The following is an 8,303-nucleotide window of genomic DNA, read 5'->3' as shown; positions in this document are numbered from 1 at the left end:
TAGTAAAGATATGTGACGTCCCACGGGAAATGGTACCTTATGGCGGTTGGCGCTTACGCTATTATTAACGCGGCTCCAATATTATTGCAGCGGTATGCGACGTAAGCGCCAGCCGCCATAAGGTACCTTTTGCCGTGGAACGTCACATATCTTTACTATTTCATATCTAGTGAATCTCCAGTTCATTTCCCGAATCGCGGCGCCAGCCGCCATAAGGTACCTTTTGCCGTGGAACGTCACATATCTTTACTATTTCATATCTAATATCTCCAATTCATTTCCCGAATCGCGGCGACAGTCATTTACTTACAAAGCGAAGGTTCTGGGTGCTCTTATGTGTTCTGTATAAAATATCAAAGTTACCGCTTTTTGGCTGTAGTTTAAAAGTAGAGCTTTGCCAGTCTGTCATGAAATCAAAGATAGGGCCTCTGATGTAGGTACTTACCTGAGTCAAACACAAAACTGTGTTCGCGTCTTTCCTGTAGACATACACAAAAGTTAAGGGCTATTAAGGTTAATATTCTTATTTAACCCTTATCCACATGAAAAGGTACTCCTTTTATTTAAATAAGTATGATAGAATTATTACCTACATGCCCACAAGCTGTTGACTATTGCCCACAGAAGAGAAAACTGAAACCCATAAGTTCCCGCGAACACACAAGTTTTCTCTCCTGTGGGCAATAGTTAACAGCTTGTGGGCATGTAGGTAATGATTTTATTATACTTATCCATTTTTTCTGTATGTCTACAGGAGAGACGCTTTGTTTCACCCAATTTTCCTGTCTCCTGCAGTCGCAAGAAGAGAAGAGTGGAGACAACTGGAGGAGGCCTTCACCCTAAGAGGGGTCCTTAAATAATTTAGATTAATTGATAATAATAAATAAATATATAATTTAATTTTAATTATAGGTTATTGACAAATGATATACCTCAGTGATAATTTAATTGTTGATAAAATAACTAATAATGAATGCATGCAAAATTATGTACCTCAATTAAGGAATTAAAAGGCTTTTTTTAATTATTTATACCACAATTTTGGATTAGAAGCTTGCAACAAAAGGTTGCATGAGGTCGGTCACGTAGTCAAAGGGCTTCGAGGGCCCGTTTGCTCTCCTGAGTGCAGTGAGCCGTGAACATATAAGTACACATAACACACGTCTTTCAAAAAACCGTTTAACAATATCATAGATTACCTCCCACTAAATCCTGCATTAACTATAACGGTCAAGATTTCAAAAATAGACGATTACTTCTACATCAGGCCAGTCATCGTTAAACCAGATAACATGGGTAAAAAATGATTCTAACGAATTAAGAACCATTTCCCTTGAAATATTGAATTGCATCAGTTAAAAATCTTAAAGTCGGTTAAAACAATTGACCTAATTGCCTGGCCTGATTATGCCAAATGTGCGTCTGACTCTACAGACAGTAACATTGACCGTCATCGTCACACTATTTCATCATTGTGTCATTCAAGCTTGTTATGGTAATAGGGAACACGTGTATAGAGCCACGCTGCCCAAAAGATTCAAAAACCATCTCTAACCTTGAGGCCAGCCCTTAAGATTTATAATCGCTTGGCATTACTAACGCTGAATAGTTGAATGAAGACGATGACGACATGATTTAGTAACTTACAAAATCTCATATCTTGTTAAGTGCATCAGAGATAGTTACGGCCTTGTCTAAAAGAGGTACATCTCTGGATTTTGGACTATTCAAGAGACGATACACCTACGGTGTCACGTACGCCATAAGAACTTTCTCGGTAGCCAAAGGTCGTTTGATTTGTTAATATACTTAATATGGTGTAACTGTCATGGTTTATATTTTTGATAATATTCCGGTAATCAAGACGGTGACATGTCCGGGAAGATAGAACCAATAAATGTTAGTTTAAGCGAATTAGATATGTTTTGTTAAAATGAAAATACTTCTTTACAAACTTCAGCATACTGGGAAGCTTTGCTGACCGTCTGTAAAGAGTATACCTACCCGTCGTACCTACCTGGAGTAGAGCGTCAAAGAAACTTGAAAGCAGCATTGGTCTGGTTTAGATACCGATGTTACGAGAACAACTCTAATGCGTCCTAAGGTTTGATTTAATAATATAACATAAAGATTGATTCTTGTTTGAAGGATATATATATATGTGATTGTAAGAACTATTATTACTATTAATGACATTTCTAATTTTTTACATTTAGGTTACAGTGCCAACTAAATTATTTATGTATATTATGTAGGGTATTTACAAAAAATAAACGCAACAAGGTCTCGTATCCTCCTCTGAGTAGGAAGTGCAAATCGTTATGGGTTCATACCTATACAAAATCTAGAGATTATGTACGAGTATTTAGCCAGAATCGCGCTGAGATGAGGAAAAGTCTATTCACATAAGTTCCATCTTAATGACTTCTACTAGTAACAGAGAAAGTGATGTGACTCACTACATGCTGGCCCTTCAGAGACGTCAAGCTGCATTGCAATCGTTCCTTAAAACTATGTATGTATCATCGTCTATTAATAGAAAAAGCAGTTCCCGACTGAGTCAGCGAACGCGGATCTTCGGGACCTGCGTACGTATTTACACACCCGGCAATGTCCACAGACCCTATCATCACAGTTAAGCCTGGTAAGACAGTATTTTAAACTGTATAGTCTTTGTATAACTTCGTGTGTCGATATAACTTAATAAATAAACATATATGTACATAGTTAAGGTAAACAATACACTCGAACTTAAATCACATTATTGGACCACGTGTCTCAAATTATTTGATAATGGATTCATAAATTAGTACCTTCGTAACATCAGTATCATCATATTGCGAGATCTTAAAGATGACCATCGACTAACTTGCTAAATGGGTTGCTCACGTTCATCCACCTACTTACATTAAGGGTATCTCTACTAATTATTAATTATATTCTTTGATCTCTACGCTCCATATTCCAGAATGGTTCTCACCACACCAGTTTGTTGCCGAGGAATAGACGAATACTTACACTCAAGTACACTCTGCGTGCCAGCTAGCTAGTACATGTTTGTAGAGGACGAGACCCTAAAATTATAGGAACTCATATGAATAACGAGTTTAATTTTTACGTGACACGTTAGACACAGACAGCGTGTTTCACAAGTTAAAAAAATACTGTTTCGTTTACCTACCCTGCGTACAGCCCCGTGCCCGCGTGTTGACGCACGGTGGTTGCGCGAAATCGCGGCGATCTTAAAAGGCGCCGCCATCATTGTTTGACTATGACCCGATGAGAATCAATATCCTGGTTTATGTATTGTTTTTGAATCATGCTTTTTACGATCACACAATATACTTAGTACCGTCGTTAACAGTGAATTACTATTCGTAGTCCTTAATGCATTGAGGTAAGGTCGACCAAGGGCTTAAGTGTGCCGCAGTGCTGCACTACTGAAGTCATTGCCTTATGTGTCACTTTGTTTATAAGTTTTTCTATCGGTTCTAGTAAATTATGTACATAAATTACCTACCGCGTTTGTTTAATCATTTAAAATAGTTTGTTGTTACTTAATTATAATTTAAGTAAATTAAATACTTAGTGTGATTTAATATTAGCAGAAGGTCTAAGGTCCTGTTTTCTAAGGGGACCTTACATTTTGGAGACAAAGCAAACCGCTTGGAACAGGTGTTTCTGGGGGTGATCTGAGCCGATTAAGCCCGGTTGCCAAGAGGTTCCACCCAGCAGGTGGGCAGGGGAGGGGGGGCAAAAGTGGCTCCGGCGCGCCTCACTCTAAGCTATATATCTGCATACATCTAGCAACTATATCAAGTTTGGTGTCTTTTTCGTGTAATTCGAGGATGAAGAATTCATTTCTGTGACTAAATTTTCACTCTTCCATACAAAAAAATCGAGAAATTAAAAATTCCAAAAAAATCTTTTCACTTCTTTTTTCGAAAATCTTCTACAAAATTAAAACTATGAGGATTTGCTCTAGAAAAAAAATACCTGTGAATAGCCCAGTTATCCTACTATATAGAATAGTAAACTTGTTAAACATTTTTTTTTCATAACTCTGATAAAAAAAATGTTTTGTGTCGCGCGGCGTACCTGCATTGTAAGAGCGGTATGCAGCGTTTAGGATTTTTAAGTATGTTTCGATGGTTTCTGATAAGTTGTTATTCTTCTGGTTGTAGAAAATTACTTCTGGACGTGATATATATACAAATATAAATTAAACGTATAAATATAGATGTTGGGAAAACTTTCGCCAATAGAGTTATTATAAATGTGATAAAATTAACAAAGCAGATGTTTGATTAAAATGCGGGTTAAAATACGAGTAAGATATATATTGTTCGCAATTGCCACTACATGCCCATGGGTCCGTGCATTTTAGTTTTTTCTTAACGCAGTTGCACCTCCCTGCGCATTTTGTTTTGCAGCGGCAACGAATAAGCTCTAAACAAGCAGCAGCCGCCGCAGGTAGGCTTGTACGAGGGGCGGCTGAATAGTAATCTACCTAAGTATGAAATAAAAGACTGTAGTGTCCAGTTTTATTTTATTTTTCTATGTAGTCCCCTTCGAGGGAAATGCACTTATTACATTTGTCAAATAATGACATTAACCCATGAAAAAAAAAATCTTTTGGTTTGTCGTCAAAAAAGTCCGTTACAGCAGCCTTCATCTCATCATCAGTAGAAAATTTTCTGCCTCGGAGGTCTTTCTTCAGATTTCGGAAGAGAAAATAGTCGCAGGGGGCTAGGTCTGGACTATACGGTGGGTGGTCAATGGTACCGAAGCCTAATTCTTTCATAACCAGCTGCGTTGTGCGGGCAGTATGGACAGGTGCGTTATCGTGTAACATCAAAATTCCTTTGCTTAATTTGCCTCTCCTTTTTTCTTTTATTGCATCCCTTAACTGGCGTAGCAGGTTAGAATAATATTCGGCATTCATGGTAGTTCTTTTTGGTAAATAATCAATCATTAATATTCCTTCTATATCCCAGAACACCGTAGCCATAAGTTTGCCAGCTGACGGTCGAACTTTAAACTTCCTAGGAGGCTTCTCGTCTTTGAACTTCCATTGTAAAGACTCTTGCTTACTTTCTGGGTCCCACTGTCTGATCCAGGTCTCATCACACGTCACTACTTTTGACATAATTTCTTCTTCTTTCCCCCGACTCATGTTCAAAAAGTCCTTACAACATTTCACCCGTCTGTCCATGTCAAAAGGCGTTAACATTCTGGGGACCCAGCGCGCACTCACCTTAGACATGTTCAAATGTGTATGAATTATTTCATTAACTCTCTCTTTACTTATGCCCACATCTCGGGCTATCTCCCACTGCTTCACCCGTCGGTCTTCTAGAATTATTTTTTTTACTTTGGCTACATTTTCCTCCGTAACCGCAAAAATCGGCCTTCCACTACGGGGGTCATCCTCCAAGCTTTCACGACCAATTTTAAATTGCTTGGACCAAAATTTTATAGTGAATTCTGAAGGGCACGAATCACCAAACACACGCAACATACGCTCTCGGATATGCGAGGGCGTATTTCCTTCTTTTGTTAAGAATTTGATCACTGCACGGTGCTCAATTTTAACTATTTTGATTTTTTCACCCGACATCTTGCATAAATTCGAAAATTGTACACAAATGGCATTTACGGAAACAATTGAATGTCACAAAATTTGAAAAAAGAATAAATAACGAATAAAATTGCATTGCAACCAGTAACAAATTTTAATATTTTTTTGACCAAGGAGATTACTATTCAGCCGCCCCTCGTACATATGGGCTCCCAATAACCATTTTGTTTGGACCAGCTCCAGTCAGCAGGACATGGAAGCTGTTGCTGAGGGGCTATAATCTGTCCCCAAACATAGCCTCCTTGGTAAACTGCACGGAGAAATATGTTTACGTGGGTAGGGCATCTTTCATTGGATGCAGATTCTCTAACTGAAGATTTTTTTTTGTAAAAAGTACTTTTCGGCACTCTTTTGCACTCGTACTTGTACCTGATGTACTCGTAAAATCAGTAACAAAATACTATGCATTTTGTTAAAATAACGTCTAGGGGCCAATTCACACCTCGTAATTCAAATCTGTCCATACTTACTATTGTAAGACTCTTACTTGCCATACAAGACAATAACAATTTTTATCAATATTGGCAATGCCTGCTCAATATTGCCTTGTTTGCCGTATTTAAACCCCTCCGTTACGGCAGGATATGCGCTCCAAGCTTGAAATACGCTTTTTTCCCTGTCCATACAAAAAAGAAACAGTGTCGCAACCTGAAAAGGTGTGGAAGAATGACAAGACTTCTGACCTTTCTGGTCCTGTAAAATAAATTATATATCTATGCGTTACAAATAAAATCATATATTTAAAGAAAGTTTGCAGCACTTGACCAATTGCCCTGGTGAGCTGTCTCGTATACTGCGGTGACATATTTATTTTATTTACAATTAATGGAGGATTGGCACAGGAAAGAATCACCTGTTCCTCTCGTGCCATGCTATTGCATTTTCTTAAGCTAACGTTTGTAGTTCTTCCATTAATTGTAAATAAAATAAATAAATATGTCACCGCAATAAGAGACAGGTCAACTGGGCTAATGGTCACGTGCTGCAAACTTTCTTTAAATATATGATTTTATTTGTAACTCATAGATATATGATTTATTTTACAGGACCAGAAAGGATAGTAGTCTTGCCATTCTTCCACGCCTTTTCAGGTTACAACACAGTTTCTTTTGTGTGTGGAAAGGGAAAAAAAGCGTATTTCAGCTTAAAGCGCATATCCTGCTGTAACGGAGGGCCTTCTTCTTCGTTACACTCTTGATAGAGTGGTCGTGGCCATTATGAAAACTTTTGAGCGACTCATTTAACGACACGTCGCCATTCCTCCCGTAGAGCTGCTTTCCGTAAGCATTCGCTTACTGTGACCGACACACTGATTTGGTTTGGTCAGTACATCTCATTAGAGATCTTCCCCTAGCCCTGTCACCTCCTACTCTTTCTTGCACAACTAGACGTTCTGTAGATGTTCCGTCTCGACGAGACACGTGTCGAAAGAAGTTGAGTACCGAGTTTTGCCCGTAGAAAGCAACCGCTCTTTAATGCCAAGCTCCTCAATAATTGATGCTCAGTCCATGATATGCCCAGCATTCGTCTCCAGCACCACATCTCTAGTGCATTCACTTTCTGTTTTTCGGATGCCCTTAGTGTCCATGTGAGACATACAGCATACAGAAAAGTGGGAAATATGAGGGATCTGACAATCCTGGTTTTAGTGGTCCTTGTAATGTTCCGGAGGGATTTAAATACGGTAAACAAAACAACATTGAGCAGCCAATTTTGGAAAAAAATGTTATTGTCTTGTATGACAAGTAAGAGTCTTACAATATTAAATCTGAACAGATTTGAATTACGAGATGTGAATTGGTCCTTAGACATTATTTTGATACTATGCATTGTGTTACAGTGTTCGGATCAGGTACAAGTACAAGTGTAAAAGAGTGCCGAAAAGTACTTTTTACAAAAAATAATCTTCAGTTAGAGAATCTGCCTCCAATGGAAGATGCGCTACCTACGTAAACATATTCTCCGTGCAGTTTACCAAGGAGGCTATGTTTGGGGACAGATTATAGCCCCTCAGCAACAGCTTCCATGTCCTGCTGACTGGAGCTGGTCCAAACAAAATGGTTATTGGGAGCCCATATGTACAAGCCTACCTGTTGTTTAGAGCTTATTCGTTGCCACTGCAAAACAAAATGCGCAGGGAGGTGCAACTGCGTTAAGAAAAAACTAAAATGCACGGACCCATACATATAGTGGCAATTGCGAACAATATATATCTTACTCGTATTTTAACCCGCATTTTAATCAAACATCTGCTTTGTTAATTTTATCACATTTATAATAACTCTATTGGCGAAAGTTTTCCCAACATCTATATTTATACATTTAATTTATATTTGTATATATATCACGTCCAGAAGTAATTTTCTACAACCAGAAGAATAACAACTTATCAGAAACCATCGAAACATACTTAAAAATCCTAAACGCTGCATACCGCTCTTACAATGCAGGTACGCCGCGCGACACAAAACATTTTTTTTATCAGAGTTATGAAAAAAAAATGTTTAACAAGTTTACTATTCTATATAGTAGGATAACTGGGCTATTCACAGGTATTTTTTTTCTAGAGCAAATCCTCATAGTTTTAATTTTGTAGAGGATTTTCGAAAAAAAAAGTGAAAAGATTTTTTTGGAATTTTTAATTTCTCGATTTTTTTGTATG

This window comes from Cydia fagiglandana, chromosome 11 (assembly GCF_963556715.1).
Source record: "Cydia fagiglandana chromosome 11, ilCydFagi1.1, whole genome shotgun sequence".
Taxonomy (NCBI): Eukaryota; Metazoa; Arthropoda; class Insecta; order Lepidoptera; family Tortricidae; genus Cydia; species Cydia fagiglandana.
The sequence above is the reverse complement of the archived record's forward strand: the minus strand, read 5'-3'. Positions refer to the sequence as shown.